Genomic DNA, 25,684 nt, shown 5'->3' with positions numbered 1-25,684 from the left:
CCAAAACTCTGATCTTATCACATAAAGGGTGTATTTCCTTCCCCTCTCCCCAAAGCTTGTCATATACATCTTGCTCTCTAGTAGCCATCTTGTTCGTATAACGTAAGTAAAGCAAACACTGTGGCGTCATCACTGGGGTGAGATGGACTAACCATGTCCAGTTAGACTCAGCGGACCCCCTCCTCCCTGTAACCAGAGAACATCCGAACCAGGAGCCCCCGCACACGACTGTACCCTGCCAGGTCGCCAACACCAAGCCTTCTGCGCCAGGCCTGGCCTGATCATCGTTCTACTGTGGAGGGGTTTATGTGAATACTGTTTTTGTGTGTGTGTGTGTGTGTGTGTGTGTACTTCCCTTTCGTCACCTGTAATCTTCGGTCCTTCGAACAAACCTCTTGTATCATCAGTGTTTTTTATTGAGGCAGGGGGGTATCAGTTACAGAGTTGAGTCCGTGGGCAGCAGTAAATCACAGTGCGTCTGTGAAAGTAGAGACACTCGCGGCTACTGAGGCCGTTGTCCTGTGGGAGCTGTAGTGGAGGGGGATCTGGCTGGATAGGGGCAGCATTCATAATGTGAAATGATATCCCCAGGACCCGAGCATAAGAGTCTAACGAAACCGCCTGCAAACCTGCTGAGAGCATGCATCAATTCAGGCCAATGTACTGTAGGAATGCCAAGGTTAAGATGATGTACTGTAGGAATGCCAAGGTTAAGATGATGTACTGTAGGAATGCCAAGGTTAAGATGATGTACTGTAGGAATGCCAAGGTTAAGATGATGTACTGTAGGAATGCCAAGGTTAAGATGATGTACTGTAGGAATGCCAAGGTTAAGATGATGTACTGTAGGAATGCCAAGGTTAAGATGATGTACTGTAGGAATGCCAAGGTTCAGATGATGTACTGTAGGAATGCCAAGGTTAAGATGATGTACTGTAGGAATGCCAAGGTTAAGACGATGTACTGTAGGAATGCCAAGGTTAAGACGATGTACTGTAGGAATGCCAAGGTTAAGATGATGTACTGTAGGAATGCCAAGGTTAAGATGATGTACTGTAGGAATGCCAAGGTTCAGATGATGTACTGTAGGAATGCCAAGGTTCAGACGATGTACTGTAGGAATGCCAAGGTTAAGACGATGTACTGTAGGAATGCCAAGGTTAAGACGATGTACTGTAGGAATGCCAAGGTTAAGACGATGTACTGCCATATGCTGTTGATATACAGTGTCTTCACAAAGTTTTCACACCCCTTGACTTTTTCCACATTTGTGTTGTTTTACAGCCTGCATTTAAAATTGATTAAATTTAGATTTTATGTCACCAATATATATATTTTTTTACCAATAATGGTAAAGTGGAATTATGTTTTTAGAAATGAAATTCCGAATGAAAATATTAAATGTCTTGAGTCAATAAGTATTCGACCCCTTTGTTATGGCAAGCCTAAATCATTTCAGGAGTAAAACTTAGCTTTACAAGTCACATCATAAGTTGCATGGACTCGCAACGTTATTTTTAAACGACTTACTCATCTCTGTACCCCACACATACAATTATCTGTATGGTCCCTCGGACGAGCACTGAATTGGTAGATGGGTACAAATAAAAAAATAAAAGCCGACATTGAAAATCCCTTTTGAAGTTATTAATTACACTTTGGATGGTGTATCAATACACCCAGTCTCTACAAAGATACAGGCGTCCTTCCTAACTCAGTTGCCGGAGAGGAAAAAAACTGCTCAGGGATTTTACCATGAGACCAATGGTGATTTTAAAACAGTTACAGAGTTTAATGGCTGTGATTGGAGAAAGCTGAGGATGGATCAACAACATTGTACTTACTCCATAATACTAACCTAAATGGCAAAGTGAGAAGAAGGAAGCCTGTACGGAATAAAAATATTCCAAAACATGCATCCTGTTTTCAACAACACACTAAAGTAATACTGCAAAGACTTTTGTCCTGAATACAAAGTGTTATGTTTGGGGTAAATCCAGTACAATACATTACTGAGTACCACTCTCCATATTTTTGAGCATAGTGGTGACTGCATCATGTTATGGGTATGTTGTAATCGTTAAGGACTGATGAGTATTTCAGGATAAAAAAGAAACAGAATGGAAACATCCTGGAGGAAACTTGGGACATGAATGCACCTTTCAGCAGGACAATAACCTTAAACACAAGGCCAAATCTATACTGGAGTTGCTAACAGTGAATGTTCCTGAGTGGCCGAGTTGCATTTTTGACTTATATCTACTTGAAAATCTATGGGAAGATCTGAAAATGGTTATTTAGCAATGGTCAACAACCAATTTGACCTAGCTTTAATAATGGGAAAATGTTGCACAATCTAGGTGTGGAAAGCTCTGACTTTTTTATTTGACCTTTATTTAACTAGGCAAGTCAGTTAAGAACAAATTCTTATTTTCAATGACGGCCTAGGAACATTGTTATTGTTCAGGGGCAGAACGACAGATTTGTACCTTGTCGGCTCGGGGATTCGATCTTGCAACTTTTCGGTTACTAGTCCAACGCTCTAACCACTAGGCTACGCTGCCGCCCCACTTACCCAGAAAGACTCAGCTGTAATCACTGCGAAATGTGCTTCTACAAAGTACTGACTCAGGGGTGTGAAAACTTATGTAAATGAGATATTTCTGTATTTCATTTTCAATAAATTTGCAAACATTTCTAAAAACATGTTTTCATTTTGTCATTATGGGGTATTGTGTGTAGATGGGTGAGTATTTTTTTAAATGTGTGTATATATATTTAAGTCAAGGGGTATGTAAGTGCTGATGTTTGTATTAATGCACTCTACCCCCCCTCACTCCCCCATTACCGATGATCATCCTCTTACGCTTTTAAGCAGTCCTTCAGGCACTGTGTAGGGGTAGATTAGTGTGTAGGCGGAGAGAGGTTAGTGGGACAAGGTTTTGTTTTCCCGATCAAACAGAGGTGAGATTGTTTACACCATTCAGATCACGCATGGGAAATGGTGTGAGATTGTTTACACCAGGTATTCTCAATCTGGATACTTGCAATGCCGTCGGGGGTAAGCCAAATAAAAATGTGATTCACGTTTTTTAAAAATATTTACATTTTCAAACAGTCCATTTAGTAAGGCTCACGTCCATAGAGACATACCAGCTCTACTGGTAGTACTGCTACTACCAGCAGTACTACCAGCAGTACTATACCTGCACCTGTCAACGACACAAGTTGTCTTGCTTCCACGAGCACATTCAATGCTAGCATCAGTAATTCTACATGTGTTGTTAGCCCAGATAGCATCAGTAATTCTACATGTGTTGTTAGCCCAGATAGCATGGACACTGACAGGGGTGAATCTGATGCAGCAGAAGAGCTACTAACCCCTCACCCGGACAAACACCGAACAGATACGGACGTTGGACCATCGAAGAGGAGCAAATATGATGAGAACTACATTGATTTGGGTTCACTTATATTGAGAGTAGTGCCTTTCCTCAGCCACAGTGTGTTATATGTGCCAAAGTACAATCTCACAACTCAATGAAACCTTCACTGTTGTGCAGATATTTAGAAACAAAACATGCCAATTTGAAAAATAAGCCACCAGAGTTTTTGGAGCGGGAATAAAGACGACTTTCGAGTAGTAAGACATGTATAAAAGCAACAGATACCATTAATAAGAAGTGGCTAGAAGAGTCTTATATGGTGAGCTACTGAGTGGCTAGGACAGGCAAGCCCCATACTATTGTGGAGGACTTAATTCTTCCTGCTGCTGCGGATATGACTGGGAAAATGCTGGGGGGAAAAGGCCAAAACTACACAGACAATGCCTTCATCAAACAACACTGTTTCACGACGCATCAGTGACATGGCAGGAGACGTTTCGTAACAATTACTGCTTCGCATACAAGCCAGTGAATTCTAGCCGTTACAGCTGGATGAGTCAACAGACGTGGCGGGCCTGGCACAGCTCCTGGTATATGTCCGTTACGTTTATGAGGGGTCAATTAAGGAAGACATCCTCTTCTGCAAACCACTGGAAACCAGTACAACAGGAGAGGATATTTTTTAAGTACTGGGCAGCTATGTGACATCAAATGGACTTTGGTGTTCAAGATGTGTTGGTATCTGTACTGATGGCTCAAAATCCATGACAGGGAGACATAGTGGAGTGGTAACGCGTGTGCAAGCAGTTGCTCCTGACTCCACTTGGGTACACTGCAGCATCCACCAAGAGGCTCTTGCTACCAAGGAAATGCCTGACAGCTTGAAATACGTTTTGGATACTACAATGAAAATGGTTAACTTTGTTAAAGCCAGACCCCTGAAATCTCATGTATTTTCTGCACTATGTAATGATATGGGCAGCGACCATGTAACGCTTTTACAACATACAGAAGTGCGAGACGAGCTTAAAGTTTTCTTTACTGACCATCATTTCCACTTGTCTGACCGCTTGCATGATGATGAGTTTCTCACACGACTGGCCTATCTGGGTGATGATTTTTCTCGCCTGAATGACCTGAATCTAGGATAACAGGGACTCTCCTCAACAATATTCAATGTGCTGGACAAAATTGAGGCTATAATTAAGAAGTTGGAGCTCTTCTCTGTCTGCATTAACAAGGACAACACACAGGTCTTTCCATCATTGTATTATTTTTTTGTGTGCAAATGAACTCAAGCTTACGGACAACGTCAAATGTGATATAGCAAAGCACCCGAGTGAGTTGGGTGCACAATTACGCAGGTACTTTCCAGAAACGGACGACACAAACACATGGATTCATTATCCCTTTCATGCCCTGCCTCCAGTCCACTTACCGATATCTGAACAAGAGAGACTCATCAAAATTGCAACAAGTGGTTCTGTGAAAATGTTATTTAATCAGAAGCCACTGACAGATTTCTGGATTGGGCTGCGCTCAGAGTATCCTGCCTTGGCAAATCACACTGTTAAGACACTGATGCCCTTTCCAACCACATTCCTATGTGAGAGTGGATTCTCGGCCCTCACTAGCATGAAAACTAAATACAGGCACAGACTGTGTGTGGAAAATGATTTAAGACTGAGACTCTCCAATACAACATGGTGAGCATCCTTTCAAGCACACCCTTCTCATTAACCTGTGGTGAATTATTCACAATTTGATGAACAAATAAGGTTTTATATGTGAGATGATTAAATAAAGAGCATCATTATTGATTGTTATTATAATAATATTTGTGTCCTGGTCCTATAAGAGCTCTCTGTCACTTCCCACGAGCCGGGTTGTGACGACAACTCACTCATTCTTATGTTTAATAAATGTATGATATAGTGTATGTGTGTGGCAGGCTTACAATGATGGCAACAAAAACAACATTTGAGAGTGTGCTGACCCTGGTGCTAGAGGGGGTACAGCTGACCCTGGTGCTAGAGGGGGTACAGCTGACCCTGGTGCTAGAGGGGGTACAGCTGACCCTGTTGCTAGAGGGGGTACAGCTGGAGTGTGCTGACCCTGGTGCTAGAGGGGGTACACAGCATGAGGTTGAATGTTTGAAGGGGTACGGGACTATAAAACCACTGGTTTACACCATTCAGATCATGGAAAAGGGAAATGGTGTGAGATTTGTTTGCAACCACAACAAAATGCATTTAATCATCATTGAATGAAATCTGTCTCAATTTGTCAGATTTGAAGTGTATCTTCCTGTCTTACATTGGACTGTGTTCATCTGACAGCAATAGAAAACATGTCCTAATTAGGCTGGTGGTGGGATGTGGGACACATTGCAGACATCCCTCCACCACAGAACATTAGTTAAAAATACTTGTGAAGGAATTACACCGTTGGACTTACCCGTCATCATTCATCTCCATGTTAAACAACTGTTTATGTTCTGGAATGGAGTCATGTTTTATAAATGTGCCCTGGTACAAAGCCAGTGAGCTGAAGTTAACTTCCCCTCAACACTAGAACGTAATGCCCTGACCTCACCTTCCATCAGACCTGAGCCCGTATCCACAAAGCGTCTCGGAGTAGAAAATTGGCCAAAAGTGCTGAGAATAGAAGTGTTTTATTCCTACTTTCATGGCTACAAAATGAAAGCCATTCACGAAGCCTCTTTAGTCATAAGATTCTCAGCTAGTCGACAGTTATTTAGAATAACCCCATGAGCTGCACTAACCTGCAGCATGTTATTTCAAGTTATCCATTTGGAACGCAACAAATACATTGTTAAAAAAATGTCTAAATTGGGCAGGCCTATCAATTGAAGGCATCTACAGAAGTGCTTATGTTAACTTTGATTGTGTTCGATGAAAATGATAGACCTTTCAAAATGTTGTATGCAGCGTTGTATGTAGCCTCGAGTGTCTTATGGACGGGGTTTGCAGTTTGAATATTCTATTGGCTCCGTTACGCCAGATAAGCTGAAATGTTTTCAATGATTTTAGAGATATGAGGAAAATGTAGGTCAACTGATATGGCACAAGACAAGGCTCATATCCTCCAAGCCCTAAATCGTTTTAACAGAGTTTGGACTGGAGATCTTCTGCCTGTTCTCTGCCAATATAATCTAACAGTCTCCTCTCCCAGTTCTGACAGGAGGAGAGCAGTTTCTCTTATCCTAGCCTCTGAGACAGGTCTTAAAGGTGTTTGTGTGTGCAGGGGCATCATGCACCCCAAAAATCTGAGGGTCCACGAAATATTTGCGTTTTTCTTGGTAGGTGGTCTGGAGAGGGGAGGGACTATGCCCCCAGTCTGCATTTTTCAAACATCTGAAACATTTTTTTCCTCTGCAATCTAGAGCCATAATATATATGTATAATTTTCTGCATATCTAAGCAGACCTCTTGAGCTGTCTGTATCTTCCTGACTGGTGGTTCTTTTACTTTTTAAGAGTCTAAATATGCTTCTCTGAATCTCTGCTAAAATCTGGTTAAAAGATTGAAAGGAATGTGAGTCTTATTCAGTACATTTAGTAATTGCTTGCTTTTCTAAAGTCTGCCAACCTTGCCAGCAGGCATGCCAGCTGAGATAGTTAGACAGTTAGACTCTAACTTGATTGATAACCTGAAATGGCTTCTTGGTAACTAGTTGTGAGATTGGAACCCTATCTGGGCTAGCTAAAGCCAACTTCATAAAATTGCAGATGGGAATCTAAATTACAGAGGGGAAAAAATAAAAAAATGCACTCACTCCACCACCCCAGAGACTAAGGACGTTTTTAATGTAATTTAGATTCCCATCCACCTGCAGATTAGATCTACGTGGAGATGTTCTTTATTTTTTTATATATATATTATTTTTTACCCCTTTTTCTCCCCAATTTCGTGGTATCCAATTGGTAGTTACAGTCTTGTCTCATTGCTGCAACTCCCGTACGGACTCGGGAGAGGCGAAGGTCGAGAGTCATGCGTCCTCCGAAATACAACCCAACCAAGCTGCACTGCTTCTTGACACAATGCCCACTTAACTCGGAAGCCAGACGCACCAATGTGTCAGAGGAAGCACCTGGCGACCGTGTCAGTGTGCACTGCGCCCGGGCCGCCACAGGAGTCGCTAGTGCACGATGGGACAAGGACATCCCTGCCGGCCAAGCCCTCCCCTAACCCGGATGACACTGGGCCAATTGTGCCCCGCCCCATGGGTCTCCCGGTCGCGGCCGACTGCGACAGAGCCTGGACTCGAACCCAGAATCTCTAGTGGCAAAGCTAGCACAGCGTTGCAGTGCCTTAGACCACTCGGGAGGCCCCTATATAGAGAGGTTCAATGTAGGGAGGCCCCTATAGAGAGGTTCAACGTAGGGAGGCCCCTATAGAGAGGTTCAACGTAGGGAGGCCCCTATAGAGAGGTTCAACGTAGGGAGGCCCCTATAGAGAGGTTCAACGTAGGGAGGCCCCTATAGAGAGGTTCAACGTAGGGAGGCCCCTATAGAGAGGTTGAATGTAGGGAGACCCCTATATATAGAGGTTCAACGTAGGGAGGCCCCTATATAGAGAGGTTCAACGTAGGGAGGCCCCTATATAGAGGTTCAACGTAGGGAGGCCCCTATATAGAGAGGTTCAACGTAGGGAGGCCCCTATATAGAGGTTCAACGTAGGGAGGCCCCTACATAGAGAGGTTCAACGTAGGGAGGCCCCTACATAGAGAGGTTCAACGTAGGGAGGCCCCTATATAGAGGTTCAACGTAGGGAGGCCCCTATATAGAGGTTCAACGTAGGGAGGCCCCTATATAGAGAGGTTCAACGTAGGGAGGCCCCTATATAGAGAGGTTCAACGTAGGGAGGCCCCTATATAGAGAGGTTCAATGTAGGGAGACCCCTATATAGAGAGGTTCAACGTAGGGAGGCCCCTATATAGAGAGGTTCAATGTAGGGAGGCCCCTATATAGAGAGGTTCAACGTAGGGAGGCCCCTATATAGAGAGGTTCAACGTAGGGAGGCCCCTATATAGAGGTTCAATGTAGGGAGGCCCCTATATAGAGAGGTTCAACGTAGGGAGGCCCCTATATAGAGGTTCAACGTAGGGAGGCCCCTATATAGAGAGGTTCAACGTAGGGAGGCCCCTACATAGAGAGGTTCAACGTAGGGAGGCCCCTATATAGAGGTTCAACGTAGGGAGGCCCCTATATAGAGAGGTTCAACGTAGGGAGGCCCCTATATAGAGAGGTTCAACGTAGGGAGGCCCCTATATAGAGAGGTTCAATGTAGGGAGACCCCTATATAGAGAGGTTCAACGTAGGGAGGCCCCTATATAGAGAGGTTCAATGTAGGGAGACCCCTATATAGAGAGGTTCAACGTAGGGAGGCCCCTATATAGAGAGGTTCAACGTAGGGAGGCCCCTATATAGAGAGGTTCAACGTAGGGAGGCCCCTATATAGAGAGGTTCAATGTAGGGAGACCCCTATATAGAGAGGTTCAACGTGGGGAGGCCCCTATATAGAGAGGTTCTTCTACAACCTGTTCAGTAATAGTTTTCCACACTGGGAACAATGGAAAGACCACCTGTGTTGCTCTATCAGTATTACAGGGAGCCTACATTAGTTTTTTCAGCTGGCCCTGCGTTTCCTGTTAACTCCCAAAGGTGGAGTAGAAAGACACAAGGAGACTGGCAGGCAGTCTGGCTACACGTTGTCCACGTTTCAATTGTCACTCACTGATGTGTCATTTTAAGACCGTTTTGTATTCGCTTCAGGAGGAACAGGTCAAAGTACAAGGATAATAAGAAAAGCAGATGGACACATTTGTTCCAACTTCTCAGTGATATGGTTTCAATTATTTATTTATAGCAAAGAGGTGATTTGGAATCCGCCATGGGCTAAAGAAGCCATCCAGATGTCAGCTCTTTCACTTTGTCCCGAGTAACTCAAGCCAGACGTCATCCTCCGATGTCATACATTTATTGTCATTGATGAGTGTTGATAGATTTCCCTATGGATCTAAATGGACCTGTATGCCTGGCTAGACACAGTATTTAGCTACTGTTACTGCTGTTACTGCTGTTACTGCTGTTACTGCTGTTACTACTGTTACTACTGTTACTGATGTTACTGCTGTTACTGCTGTTACTACTCTTACTGATGTTACTGCTGTTACTGCTGTTACTACTGTTACTGATGTTACTGCTGTTACTACTGTTACTACTGTTACTACTGTTACTGCTGTTACTGCTGTTACTACTCTTACTGATGTTACTGCTGTTACTACTGTTACTACTGTTACTGCTGTTTACTGCTGTTTACTGCTGCTACTACTGCTACTACTGTTACTGATGTTACTGCTGTTACTGCTGTTACTACTCTTACTGATGTTACTGCTGTTACTGCTGTTACTACTCTTACTGATGTTACTGCTGTTACTACTGTTACTGCTGTTACTGCTGTTACTGCTGTTACTGCTGTTACTACTGTTACTACTGTTACTGCTGTTACTACTGTTACTACTGTTACTACTGTTACTACTGTTACTACTGTTACTACTGTTACTACTGTTACTGCTGTTACTGCTGTTACTGCTGTTACTGCTGTTACTACTGTTACTGATGTTACTGCTGTTACTGCTTTTGAATCGTGTGTTTTCTCTGTTCTGTGGCTGTTTATCAATTACATTCCTTATCCCTCTGTCAAACATCTATGTGTGTGAAGGTCTAGCTCCCTCTGTCAAACATCTATGTGTGTGAAGGTCTAGCTCCCTCTGTCAAACATCTATGTGTGTGAAGGTCTAGCTCCCTCTGCCACCTTGCCTGGGGTCAGGTTAACGTACGTGTGTCCCTCCCTGCTGTGGCCTTTAAAAAGGAGAAGAGTGATGTGTAATATGAGGAGTGTGTGTGTGTGTGTGTGTTCAGGGTCCCTGGTGTTCACCAGAGGGGGGAGGGTGCACCAGACCAGGCAGCTTACTGTAGATCCATTGACCCCTGAAGGGAGCCACACCAGGCAGATTACTGTAGATCCATTGACCCCTGAAGGGAGCCACACCAGGTAGCTTACTGTAGATCCATTGACCCCTGAAGGGAGCCACACCAGGCAGCTTACTGTAGATCCATTGACCCCTGAAGGGAGCCACACCAGGTAGCTTACTGTAGATCCATTAACCCCTGATGGGAGCCACACCAGGTAGCGTAGATCCATTGACCCCTGATGGGAGCCACACCAGGAAGCGTAGATCCATTGACCCCTGAAGGGAGCCACACCAGGTAGCTTACTGTAGATCCATTGACCCCTGAAAGGAGCCAGACCAGGCAGCTTACTGTAGATCCATTGACCCCTGAAGGGAGCCACACCAGGCAGCTTACTGTAGATCCATTGACCCCTGAAGGGAGCCACACCAGGCAGCTTACTGTAGATCCATTGACCCCTGATGGGAGCCACACCAGGCAGCTTACTGTAGATCCATTGACCCCTGAAGGGAGCTGGACCAGGTAGCTTACTGTAGATCCATTGACCCCTGAAGGGAGCCAGACCAGGTAGCTTACTGTAGATCCATTGACCCCTGAAGGGAGCCACACCAGGTAGCTTACTGTAGATCCATTGACCCCTGAAGGGAGCTGGACCAGGCAGCATAGATCCAAATCAAATGTTATTTATTTGTTCCATGCGCCGAGTACAACAGGTGTTACTGTAAAATGCTTACTTACAAGCCCTTAACCAACAATGCCGTTTTTTAAAGAAAATAGAGTTAAGAAAATATTTGACCCCTGAAGAGACCCAGACCAGGCAGCTTAGATCCATTGACCCCTGAAGAGACCCAGACCAGGCAGCTTAGATCCATTGACCCCTGAAGAGACCCAGACCAGGCAGCTTAGATCCATTGACCCCTGAAGAGACCCAGACCAGGCAGCTTAGATCCAACACCCAGGCATTCCCATCTGACCAGCGCTTGACATGAGATGAAAGAAGTGCAGGAGCTTTCTTTTTCCAAGTTGGTCCATTTGACTATGTTCACCGAAATTTACAAATTACATTATGGCCAAAAGACGGCGCTTTAGAGGCCGGTGTGCACGATACCTGAGAAGACTACATCAGAGAGAAATCACTTCTACCCTCCGTTCTATTAGCGAATGCGCAACCACTGGAGAATAAACTGGATGAGCTCCGTTAGAGACTATCATATCAACGTGATCTGAACTCTAAAATCCTATGTTTCTGCAAGTCTTGGCTGAACAAGGACATTGTAAATATACATCTAGTTTTTCTATACATTGGCAGGACAGAACGGTGGTGTCGGAAGCTCAGGGGTGGGGGGTGTGTCTCTTTGTTAACAGCAGCTGGTGTGCGATCTCTAATATTAAGGAAGTATCAACGTTCTGAGTTAGAATGCCTCATGATAAGCTGTAGACCATACTATTTACCAAGAGAGTTTTCAACTATTCTTTTTCATAACTGTCTATTTACCAACACAAACGAATCGCTGGCACTAAGACCGCACTCAACGAGCTGTATAAGCACCCAGAGGCGGCACTCCTAGTGACCGGTGACTTTAATGCAGGTAAACTGAAATCCGTTTTACCTCATTTCTACCAGGATGTCACCTGTGAACTAGAGGCGGAAAAACTCTGGACCATCTTTACTCCACACACAGAGACACATACAAAGCTCTCCCTCGCCCTCCATTTGGCAAATCTGACCATAACTCTATCCTCCTGATTCCTGCTTAGAAGCAAAAACTCAAACAGGAAGTACAAGTGATGCACTCAATACGGAAGTGGTCCAATGAAGCGGATGCTGAGCTACAGGACTGTTTCGTTAGCACAGACTGGAATATGTTCCGGGATTCATCCGATTGGCATTGAGGAGTTTACCAACATCAGTCACCGGCTTCATTAATGAGTGCATTGACGACGTCGTCCCCACAGTGACCGTACGTACAGTACATGTTGCTAGCAATACATGTAGTTCTGTCTGTCATATTGAGGTATCTAGCTATAAGTTAACCCTGATCAATCAAATGGGATATGTTTAAGCAATTATGGTAACTCCAACTGCTCTTAACTAGGTGTCTTCGCTAAACAGACTAAAAGAGAGAGGAAGAACATTTTAAATACATTTTGAAAGTGAGAGCGGGAGAGAGCGGTGGGAAGACAGTGGAAGACAGAGGGAGAGAAACGGAGAAAGAGAGCAGTGCAAATTTCCTTTAGACTTGAGCATTTCAACAACCCTTCTCTTCCAACTTGTTAGGAAATCACATGTACCTATCGGGGAAGGATGACCAGCCACACAGGATTTTAATGATTCATGATTTTCATGGAGGAGAAGGAGGCCATGCTGACCGAGATGCATACTGTCCATTTCGGAGGTGAAGCGCATGATTGCCAAAATCAACCTACCCTTCATCTGGCGTGGGATTGTCAAGGATGTGGACAGAAGCCAGAAGTTTGAGGGAGTGACAGCTGTGGCGCCGGAGTTAAAGCCCGTCAAAGTTGTTTCACCATGATCAGTAAGTGTGATAAGTTGTTTCACCATGATCAGTAAGTGTGATAAGTTGTTTCACCATGATCAGTAAATGTGATAAGTTGTTTCACCATGATCAATAAGTGTGATAAGCTGTTTCACCATGATCGATAAGTGTGATAAGCTGTTTCACCATGATCAGTAAGTGTGATAAGTTGTTTCACCATGATCGGTAAGTGTGATAAGTTGTTTCACCATGATCAGTAAGTGTGATAAGTTGTTTCACCATGATCGGTAAGTGTGATAAGCTGTTTCACCATGATCGGTAAGTGTGATAAGCTGTTTCACCATGATCGGTAAGTGTGATAAGCTGTTTCACCATGATCGGTAAGTGTGATAAGTTGTTTCACCATGATCGGTAAGTGTGATAAGCTGTTTCACCATGATCGGTAAGTGTGATAAGTTGTTTCACCATGATCGGTAAGTGTGATAAGATGTTTCACCATGATCGGTAAGTGTGATAAGTTGTTTCACCATGATCGGTAAGTGTGATAAGCTGTTTCACCATGATCGGTAAGTGTGATAAGTTGTTTCACCATGATCGGTAAGTGTGATAAGTTGTTTCACCATGATCAGTAAGTGTGATAAGTTGTTTCACCATGTAAGTGTGATAAGTTGTTTCACCATGTAAGTGTGATAAGTTGTTTCACCATGTAAGTGTGATAAGTTGTTTCACCATGATCGGTAAGTGTGATAAGTTGTTTCACCATGATCGGTAAGTGTGATAAGTTGTTTCACCATGTAAGTGTGATAAGTTGTTTCACCATGATCGGTAAGTGTGATAAGTTGTTTCACCATGATCGGTAAGTGTGATAAGTTGTTTCACCATGATCGGTAAGTGTGATAAGCTGTTTCACCATGATCGGTAAGTGTGATAAGTTGTTTCACCATGATCGGTAAGTGTGATAAGTTGTTTCACCATGATCGGTAAGTGTGATAAGCTGTTTCACCATGATCGGTAAGTGTGATAAGTTGTTTCACCATGATCGGTAAGTGTGATAAGTTGTTTCACCATGATCGGTAAGTGTGATAAGTTGTTTCACCATGTAAGTGTGATAAGTTGTTTCACCATGATCGGTAAGTGTGATAAGTTGTTTCACCATGATCGGTAAGTGTGATAAGTTGTTTCACCATGATCAGTAAGTGTGATAAGTTGTTTCACCATGCAAGTGTGATAAGTTGTTTCACCATGATCGGTAAGTGTGATAAGTTGTTTCACCATGATCAGTAAGTGTGATAAGTTGTTTCACCATGTAAGTGTGATAAGTTGTTTCACCATGATCGGTAAGTGTGATAAGTTGTTTCACCATGATTGGTAAGTGTGATAAGTTGTTTTGTAATGGTTGCTTTTTTTGACCACAGCAGTAAAGGAAGTGAATGTGTTTAACTCTAAATTCCCTTCTGTAACCCATTTTAAAAAGGGTGTTTGGAACCCCCCCCAAAAAAAAATTTAAAATGTTTTTACACCCTTTTTCTTCTCAATTTTGATCTTGTCTCATCGCTGCAACTCCCCAACGGGCTTGGGACAGGCGTGTCATGCGTTCTCAGAAACTTGACCCGCCAAACCGCGCTCCTTAACACCACCCGCATAACCCAGATGCCAGCTGCACCAATGTGTCGGACCAAACACCGTTCAGCTGAGGACCACCTGCAGGTGCCCGGCCCGCCACAAGGAGTCCCTAGAGCAGTAAAGCCCCCCCCGGCCAAACCCTCCCCTTACCCGGACGACGCTGGGCCAATTGTGCACCGCCCAATGGGACTCCCGGTCACGGACGGTTGTGACACAGCCTGGGATCGAACCTGGGTCTGTAGTGCTGCAGTGCCTTAGACCGCTGCGCCACTCGGGAGGCCCCTTGATTGTTGTTTTGTATGACACCCATCAAGGACAAGACTGGCGAGGCTACCTCCATCTTCAACACCCACAGTTCTCCTGAGGTCATCTTGAGTGACTGAGGTTGTGAACTCTGGGACAAGGTACGGATGTTATAGGTTATATTCTGACACCAATGGTTTGTTTTAATTTCTTTTACAATTTGTTTTAGTTTTTCTTGTTACATAATAAGACATTTCCAAATCTTCCATTGTCAATACATATCGCTTTCCTACCCCCCCCTCCAGGTTTAGATGAATGGACCAACCAGACCCTCAAGACTGCCATGGACAAGTCCCTTGACGGGTACCAGGAAAGGTGGGAGTAAAACCTGAAGGTAATTCTCTTTGCTCACAACAGCAGTGTCCAGGCCTCCACTGAGTACTCACCCTATCGCCTGCTGTACTGACGGGAGCCACAGCTGTTGATTGAGCTAAACAATGCAATTGTATATACAATTATTACATATACTGTAGTCTGTCAAATGTGTGATTGACTTAGTGTTGTTGGCTGTCTATTAGTGTTGTTGGTTGTTTATTAGTGTTGTTGTTTGTCTATTAGTGTTGTTGGTTGTCTATTAGTGTTGTTGGTTGTCTAGTGTTGTTGGTTGTCTATTAGTGTTGTTGGTTGTCTATTAGTGTTGTTGGTTGTTTATTAGTGTTGTTGGCTGTTTATTAGTGTTGTTGGCTGTTTATTAGTGTTGTTGGTTGTCTATTAGTGTTGTTGTTTGTCTATTAGTGTTGTTGGTGGTTTATTAGTGTTGTTGGCTGTTTATTAGTGTTGTTGGTTGTTTATTAGTGTTGTTGGTTGTCTATTAGTGTTGTTGGTTGTCTATTAGTGTTGTTGGTTGTCTATTAGTGTTGTTGGTTGTTTATTAGTGTTGTTGGTTGTTTATTAGTGTTGTTGGTTGTCTATTAGTGTTGTTGGTTGTCTATTAGTGTTGTTGGTTGTCTAGTGTTGTTGGTTGTCTATTAGTGTTGTTGGTTGTCTATTAGTGTTGTTGGTTGTCTATTAGTGTTGTTGGTTGTCTATTAGTGTTGTTGGCTGTCTATTAGTGTTGTTGGTTGTTTATTAGTGTTGTTGGCTGTCTATTAGTGTTGTTGGTTGTTTATTAGTGTTGTTGGCTGTTTATTAGTGTTGTTGGCTGTTTATTAGTGTTGTTGGCTGTCTATTAGTGTTGTTGGCTGTCTATTAGTGTTGTTGGTTGTTTATTAGTGTTGTTGGTTGTCTATTAGTGTTGTTGGTTGTTTATTAGTGTTGTTGGTTGTTTATTAGTGTTGTTGTTTGTCTATTAGTGTTGTATAGCAACGGACGTTAATAGTCTATCGAATCCAATAGTGACGCGGGGGGGGGGGGGGGGGGGGGCACTTTAGCTGGGTACATTATTTGGCATGACAGGCCCCATTGGGAATTTAGCCAGGACACCAGGGTTAAGACTGTAAAACCCCTAGTCCTGAGATAAATGACGATGGTGGTCTGCAGAGATGTGGCGAGTCTCATTGTATTTCACAAACTTCTCTGTCGACAGTTCTAATCTGATTAAGGATTGGTTTTCTGTGCCGTTGTCATGCTTGACCCTACTCACTTCACACAGGCTGCGTTTTGTGTCATGATGGTGAAAAACATTCCAGGATGATTCCCAAGCAATTGACATGAAACACTACTTTGGCTTGTAGTGTAAATATTTGGTAGATTGCTTTCTCCATGACTGTTTAGATTACAGTTACTAAATTTAAACTTTGATTTCAACATGCAACTTTGGTTGCACCGCACATGGTCTGCACTGCACATGGTCCCCACTGTTGTTGAAGTACCACGCGTTTCTGCCTCAATGGCTTTTGACTTGGTAGCACTTTTTCCCATGTTCCATATGTTATAGAAACCCCTTCTGCAGGTGGGAACAGACTCTGGACTCTTTTTTTAACAGGAGAACAGAGCTGGTGGGGAGTTAAAGTAGTCATAGCACCAGTTAACTTCTGCAGTGGTGTTTGTTTGCCAGATTGTGCCTTTTTATAAGGGGCGACGTGCTCGTTGCTAAATGGGCCCATATGTGTTCCATGTCAAACAACAGCAGCTACGGTTGTGGTGTTTTAATCAGTGAAAGAGAGCGGCAAGCCAACGTTGGGCCCAGGGACAACCACAGGGCTCCTGTGAAAACAAACTCAAGTTTGAAAAATCACAGACCTGGCAACCGAGAGCTGGACAGTACTGGACTTGGAGGACTGATACCAATGTCTCTCTGAGTGCTATGTATGTACTTATTTTACTTTAGGGAACAGTCAGGACTGGAGTTACAGCTTCAGTCACTGTTTGGCAAGAGATGTCTTATCTATCCATCCTACTCTCACATACACAGTTGAAGTCGGAAGTCTACAAATACCTTAGCCAAATATATTTAAACTCAGTTTTTCACAATTCCTGACATTTAATCCTAGTAAAAATTCCCTGTCTTATGTCAGTTAAGATCACCACTTTATTTTAAGAATGTGAAATGTCAGAATAGTAGTAGAGAGAAAGATTTATTTCAGCTTTTATTTCTTTCATCACATTCCCAGTGGGTCAGAAGTTTACATACACTCAATTAGTATTTGTTAGCATTGCCTTTAAATTGTTTAACTTGGGTCAAATGTTTCAGGTAGCCTTCCACAAGCTTCCCACAATAAGTTGGGTGAATTTTTGGCCCATTCCTCCTGACAAAGCTGGTGTAACTGAGTCAAGTTTGTAGGCCTCCTTCCTCTCACAGGCTTTTTCAGTTCTGCCCACACATTTTCTATAGGATTGAGGTCAGGGCTTTGTGATGGCCACTCCAATACCTTGACTTTGTTGTCTTTAAGCCATTTTGCCACAACTTTGGAAATATGCTTGGGGTCATTGTCCATTTGGAAGACCCATTTGCGACCAAGCTTTAACTTCCTGACTGATGTCTTGAGATGTTGCTTCAATATATCCACATAATTTTACTCCCTCGTGATGCCATCTATTTTGTGAAGTGCAGCAGTACCTCCTGCGGCAAAGCACCCCCACAACATGATGCTGCCACCCCCGTGCTTCACAGTTGGGATGGTGTTTTTCAGCTTGCAAGCATTCCCCTTTTTCCTTCAAACATAACAATGGTCATTATGGCCAAACAGTTATATTTTTGTTTCATCAGACTAGAGGACATTTCTCCAAAAAGTACAATCTTTGTCCCCATGTGCAGTTTGGCTTTTTTATGACGGTTTTTGATTAGTGGCTTCTTCCTTGCTGAGTGGCCTTTCAGGAAATGTCGATATAGGACTCGTTTTACTGTGGATATTGATACTTTTGTACCTGTTTCCTCCAGCATCTTCGCAAAGTCCTTTGCTGTTGTTCTGGGATTGATTTGCACTTTTCGCACCAAAGTACGTTCATCTTTAGGAGACAGAACGCGTCTCCTTCCTGAGAGGTATGACAGCTGCATGGTCCCATGGTGTTTATACTTGCGTACTATTGTTTGTACAGATGAACGTGGTACCTTCAGGCGTTTGGAAATTGCTCCCAAGGATGAACCAGACTTGTGGAGGTCCACCATTTTTTTCGGAGGTCTTGGCTGATTTCTTTTGATTTTCCCATGATGTCAAGCAAAGAGGCACTGAGTTTGAAGGTAGGCCTTTAAATACATCCACAGGTACACCTCCAATTGACTCAAATGATATCAATTAGCCTATCAGAAGCTTCTAAAGCCATAACATAATTTTCTGGAATTTTCCAAGCTGTTTAAAGGCACAGTCAACTTACTGTATGTAAACTTCTGACCCACTGGAATTGGGATCCAGTGAATTATAAGGGAAATGTCTGTAAACAATTGTTGGAAAAATTTCTTGTGTCATGCACAAAGTAGATGCCCTAACCGACTTGCCAAAACTATAGTTTGTTAACAAGAAATTTGTGGAGTGGTTGAATAAGGAGTTTTAATGACTCCAACCTAAGTGTATGTAAACTTCTGACTTCAACTGTATATGGACCCTTAGGGGTTCTGTCCTGGCTAGCGCAATGGCGACGTTGCCATTCATCAACATATAAAACCAACTCTCCCTCCATGGACATGAAACCTAATGTTATGTTATGATGTGCTATGTTGTCAGAATTGTGACTCCTGGTTGACTTGTTCCATATCCTGTATTCTGAGCTCTTCATTCAGTATGGATGTGTAATGGGGTCAGACCTGGGGGCAGAGAGGGGGTCAGAGATGTGGTCACTGGGGAAGAGATGTGGTTACCGGGGAAAGTAGAGGTCATCCATCCTCGTCGCCATGACAATATCCTCGCCCCCGTCTCTTTTCCGAATGTTCCAGATAGGTGGTGGGCAGACCATGTGTATTTAAGTATCTGGTATTTAAAATACTTTTGAGTATTTGAATGGTTATTTGTAAAAACCAAATAGTCTGCCAAATTGTATTTGACAGTATGTTCAAATACTATTTTCAAATACCTGGGATAAATGCATGGGAGTGTATTTGAGTCAGTGTAATTTAGTTTTTCTAATACTTTACAAGTGTACTTCCAAAACATCAACATATTCAACTACGTGTCTTTTTAAAATAAAATCTATCTGAATACTTACTTTGAATGTATGTGAAAGTAATATAGATATTAGAAATGGTTTTTGATCCCAGGTCTGGTGGTAGGGAAGCAGGATTGGACCATCTCTTTTTTTGTTCTGTGGACCTTTGCTGTTAAATGTTAGAACCTTTGGGAGAGTGCCAAACCCCTATTGTTTTTGTACATTTTGGGGGTATTTTACCCCATTTTTCACCCCACTTTTCGATCTTTTCTCTTCGCTGCAGCTCCCCAATGGGCTTGGGAGAGGCGAAGGCGGAGTCATGCGTTCTCCGAAATATGACCCGCCTAACCTCGCTCCTTAAACCCGGAAGCCAGCCGCACCATTGTGCCGGAGGAAACACCGTTCACCTGTGAAAGGGTGTCGGCTCCGTCAAGCCTAAGTGTTGTTGTTCACTAGTTTACTCCAATTGGGGGAGGGGTGGTAGGGTTAGAAAGTAATAAAGGAAGATATATATCTTTTTTAAAGGTGTGTGCGAAATACATCTATGGGGGATTGGAAATGATGCAGACAGTTACATTGATGGAAACTCCAATCTATCAGCAATATTAAAGCTGATCCACCCCTTAAAAATGGTTTATAATTATTGAATAAACAAAGTTGTGCCCCTGTGTGAAAAAGTAATTGCCCCCTTACACTCAATAACTGGTTGTGCCTCCTTTAGCTGAAATGACTCCAACCATACACTTCCTGTAGTTGTTGATCAGTCTCTCATGTTGCTGTGGAGGAATTTTGGCCCACTCTCCCATGCAGAACTGATTTAACTCAGCGACATCTGTGGGTTATCAAGCATGAACTGCTTGTTTCAGGTCCTGACACATCTCAATCGGGTTTACATCTGGACTTTGATTAGGCCATTCCGAAACTTTAAATGTGTTGCTTTTCAGCTATTCTAACACGCACACAAAAAATGAGGGGTTCAACAAGGGTTCTTCTAAGATCCTCAAAGTTCTTTGAAGAACCTAAGGGTTCTTGGAACTGAAAATGGCCTCCAAAAGGTTCTTCCAAGAACCCCATAGGAGGTGGGGGTTCTTGCAGGAACCTAACTGCCCAACTGAAACGTTTGAATTTGAAAAGACAGCAAGTGCAGCCACTTAAATTAAAAATGTAAAGATCTCAATTTAAGGTAAGTCCCTTGTATGATCTAAATTGATATTGTTTTATAATGATATATTGTGTTATTTTTATGCATATTATTAGTATTATTAATAATAACAGGGGGGAGGGTAGTTCAAAAACTAACCCCAAAATGTTATTCGAGGATCGATTAAAATGAGTTCTTTGAAGAACTTATAGGTGTTCCCCCACAGTTTCAATTTGAAGAACCCGTAAAGGATACTCAAGGAACTTTTTATTTTTAGAGTGTAGACTTGCTTGTGTGTTTTGGATCATTGTCTATAAACGCAACATGTAAAGTGTTGGTCCTATTTTTTTTATGAGCTGAAATAAAAGATCCCAGAAATGTGTGTGGGTTTTGTTGCCTCAGGACCTGGATGACTTGCCATCCTTGAACGAATCATGAATCTTGCTGTGTATCAGAGAATTCTAAAGGAGAATGTCAGGCCCTTTATCTAATATTAGGTTTTGGTTGAAGATCTGATAACTTTCATTGTAAAGAATATTTGCAAAAATAGAGAAAATCACAGTACTGTGTTATATTTTTGATGTCAACTTGGCATAGAACTGTGGAGGTCATCAGTGTTTCCCGAGTCAACGTCAATGAAACAGGAGGCCTTTTGGTAGGCCGTCATTGTAAATAAGAAATTGTTCTTAACTGTCTTGCCCAGTTAAATAAAAGTTAAATAAAACAAATAAAAAAACAGGACTTGGTCATAGCTTGGCCTACTAGGTTACAGTATAACAGAAGTGATTCAGTGCTGGGTCTGCCCATACTCATTTAAGATTTCTGTACAAGACATGCTTGGAAATCCTCAAATCCCAAAACAGTGTGTCATTATAAATAAATAAAAAATATATTTGGCGTCATTCTACACCAGTGCTGATCTTATATCTGCATGTTACCCTTGAGCTGAGACTGTGGAATTCCAAAGATGCCCTTGCTCAGCGCTTACACATTCTCTATTCTTTTGGCTGCCATTTTGAATAAAATCAAGGTCAAGGTCTAGTTCAGGGAGGAGGTGAGCTAAGAGAGACTGTATGTTACCCCCCTGTCTCCCTTCCTGCAGAAAGTCATCTAAGCCTTTGGAGGAACCCCTTCACCCCAATCCCACCTTAACTGGCTGCTCACACACGAGTCAGAACAATAACAAACCCTGGACTCCAGAGATAAAAGACAAGTGTTCAACGTGCTCTGGGGTTGAGGGGGTCCTGTGGAATGCCTGACCTGACAGGTGATGTAGAGGGCTTTCAGATGAGTTGGAACACCTGTATTTAGGCCCTGAATTAAAGTAGGGGTAATGAAGGCTTATATAACACCTGTATTTAGGCCCTGAATTAAAGTAGGGATAATGAAGGCTAATATAACACCTGTATTTAGGCCTTAAAGTAGGGATACTGAAGGCTAATATAACACCTGTATTTAGGTCTTAAAGTAGGGATAATGAAGGCTAATATAACACCTGTATTTAGGCCTTGAATTAAAGTAGGGTTAATGAAGGCTAATATAACACCTGTATTTAGGCCCTGAATTAAAGTAGGGGTAATGAAGGCTAATATAACACCTGTATTTAGGCCTTAAAGTAGGGATACTGAAGGCTAATATAACACCTGTATTTAGGTCTTAAAGTAGGGATAATGAAGGCTAATATAACACCTGTATTTAGGCCTTGAATTAAAGTAGGGTTAATGAAGGCTAATATAACACCTGTATTTAGGCCTTGAATTAAAGTAGGGGTAATGAAGGCTTATATAACACCTGTATTTAGGCCTTGAATTAAAGTAGGGTTAATGAAGGCTAATATAACACCTGTATTTAGGCCTTGAATTAAAGTAGGGTTAATGAAGGCTAATATAACACCTGTATTTAGGCCCTGAATTAAAGTAGGGGTAATGAAGGCTTATATAACACCTGTATTTAGGCCTTGAATTAAAGTAGGGTTAATGAAGGCTAATATAACACCTGTATTTAGGCCTTGAATTAGGGATAATGTATTTAGGCCTTGAATTAAAGTAGGAATAATGAAGGCTAATGTAACACCTGTAATTAGGCCTTGAATTAAAGTAGGGTTAATGAAGGCTAATATAACACCTGTATTTAGGCCTTAAATTAGGGATAATGTATTTAAGCCTTGAAGAGAAGTGGGGATAATGGAGACTAATATGGGTCTGACACACTTGTTGAATGGTGGTTAAGGAGGGGCATTTAAACACAATGAAACATTGCCTAGCATTGTGTGTGTGTGTGTGTGTGTGTGAGGAGTAGAGTAATATACTTAATAGACTTGCCTAGTTAAATAAAGGTAAAATAAAAGAAACATGCAGTTTGTGCTTAAAGGCATTGTAGGTCATCGTCCTCTTAGACAGACCAGCTGACAAACTTTAAGCAACGTTCTATCACAACTTAGTTAGCTGTTGAAAATTCTACTCTCCCGTGGTTTTCTGGGACAGCTTTGTCCTCGTTCGTCCGGTGTCTTCAAGATTATAGTCATCTACAGTCATCCCTCCTTGGCACCGGGAGAGCATCCAGTTAGCCTTGTCCTCTGCTCCTAGTTCAGCTGCATTAAAAAGTGTTGGTGTGAGGTGAAAGATCACCCATCTGATCCAAGACCAGGCATTACATAAGGATGGATGAGGTCAAAGGGTGTTGGGTGTGCCACTTGAGAAGAGCCTTCTAAACTGTTTAAAGTGAATGGGTATTTAACCAATGTTCTACCTTTGTTACAATGCTAATAACCCTACTGCAGTGCTGGGTAGTTAATCTGTCTGTAAAAGTCTTTAGTATCAGATCGAAAGAGCAGTTTCATCGTTTTCATGGGTTTCTTGAATATCCTGAACCAGTATCTGGCAGAGTTTTGGGAAAAACATTGAGTTTTTTTCTCTGTTTCTGTTCCTCGCCTAGAAAAATAGCTTCTGATCCGTAGTCGAACATGAATCACTCAACTGTAGAGAATAAGAGACTGTCTTTGACTTAATTTACGATTCCAGGTATTGTTTCGGAACGGCAAGCAGGGGGAAAATAGTTTGTCCCAAAATAAATGTCTGAAACAGAGGTTTGGATCACACACTGCATCCATCCCCCCCAAAAAAACACTTCCCTGAAGAGTTTTTTTTTCGTTTTGAAGATGGATTAAAGTGATAAGGTGCACAAGATATGATGCCGTACTCAAAACTCTTGCAAAGTCTCATAGAAATGTGAACAATATAGACATTGTGGTGTAATTGCAGTCTTTTTAAAAGAATGTGCACCACATGACGAATCCAAGGATGAATTATCCAATGGCAGATCATTGTTTTATGATCCTGTTGCCTAAGATACGCGCTTCATCACGTTGTTGCTCGGATACGGAACGATGTCTATTACAATCTTGACATTGTTGAAAAACAGCAGAAGTCATACATTATATAGACCTTTATAGAAATGTTGGTAAGATTATACAAATTCAGTCAAAATGACATTAGATAAAGTGTCACTCTTTTCAGAGTCATTCTTACGACTTCTGTTATGAAACATTGTCCATTTACGTTACGTGGAGTAACAGCATTGTAAAGGGAAATGACATGAGTTTAGGTGTGGGGTAACAGTATTATAAAGGGAAATGACATGAGTTTAGGTGTGGGGTAACAGCATTATTAAGGGAAATGCTATGCGTTTAGGTGTGGGGTAACAGCATTATTAAGGGAAATGACATGAGTTTAGGTGTGGGGTAACAGCATTATTAAGGGTAATGACATGAGTTTAGGTGTGGGGTAACAGCATTATTAAGGGAAATGACATGAGTTTAGGTGTGGGGTAACAGCATTATTAAGGGAAATGCTATGCGTTTAGGTGTGGGGTAACAGCATTATTAAGGGAAATGACATGAGTTTAGGTGTGGGGTAACAGCATTATAAAGGGAAATGACATGAGTTTAGGTGTGGGGTAACAGTATTATAAAGGGAAATGACATGAGTTTAGGTGTGGGGTAACAGCATTATTAAGGGAAATGACATGAGTTTAGGTGTGGGGTAACAGCATTATTAAGGGAAATGCTATGCGTTTAGGTGTGGGGTAACAGCATTATTAAGGGAAATGACATGAGTTTAGGTGTGGGGTAACAGCATTATTAAGGGAGATGACATGAGTTTAGGTGTGGGGTAACAGCATTATAAAGGGAAATTACATGAGTTTAGGTGTGGGGTAACAGCATTATAAAGGGAAATGGCATGAGTTTAGGTGTGGGGTAACAGCATTTTAAGATCCACATTCTGACACGGCCTTCATGTCCATTTTAAGTGTCTTAGACATTGAAACGTAAATGTGTGTTTGGAACACTTTTTCTTCATCTTGAGAATATCCCTCAAATGTGTCGGTAAAATCTTTAATCGTGTGCAATGGAGGGACGGATTTGTGAGGATAACCAGTGTTAACATATTTTCCTATTGCTCTGAGAAATATCCCAGCCCTGGGGAAGCTATGTTTCTCCATGTTTACCAGTTCTGTTTTCTTAGTGGTGGAATGGAGGCAAGGACAGCGAAGGTATGTGTCAGCATATGGGCATAACTTAAAGGGCGATTCTGCCCTCTTTTCAACCTCATATTCATTATATCCAGCACCAAACCAGTGTTTACATTCAGTATCTGGAAACGGCATGTTTACATGTTCTGCGGTTAAACAGATCAGAAAGCTTCTACATGCTTCTCTGTGACATCACAGGGATAGTATTCAAAGTAAAAAGTGATTTTCAAAACCTGCATATAAAGAACCTGGTATTAAGCTGGAGATAATGAACATGTATATGTGGTGCCCTTTAATTCTTGGGCCACGGTGCACTCTCCCTTGAAGAGTTCATGTCCACCCAGTGACTGGAATGAATGAAACATCAGTTATCATCAAGTGGGACTTCAGCAAACACCTCTGCTCCCAGAGCTGGCTGTTGATTGACTGCCCCTTCCAAGGTGTGTGTGTGTGTGTGTGTGTGTGTGTGTGTGTGTGTGTGTGTGTGTGTGTGTGTGTGTGTGTGTGTGTGTGTGTGTGTGTGTGTGTGTGTGTGTGTGTGTGTGTGTGTGTGTGTGTGTGTGTGTGTGTGTATACATACCTGCAGAGGTCCACGTGTGTGGGGGGGCATTGGACAAGGGTTGGCTTGGTCGTGGAGGGGCGTTAAGCGTGGCCGTCTGCTCCCCTCCAGTTGGGCCTGGTTGAATGA

This window comes from Salvelinus namaycush, chromosome 33, assembly GCF_016432855.1.
Source record: "Salvelinus namaycush isolate Seneca chromosome 33, SaNama_1.0, whole genome shotgun sequence".
Lineage (NCBI taxonomy): Eukaryota > Metazoa > Chordata > Actinopteri > Salmoniformes > Salmonidae > Salvelinus > Salvelinus namaycush.
This window is presented reverse-complemented; position numbering follows the sequence as displayed.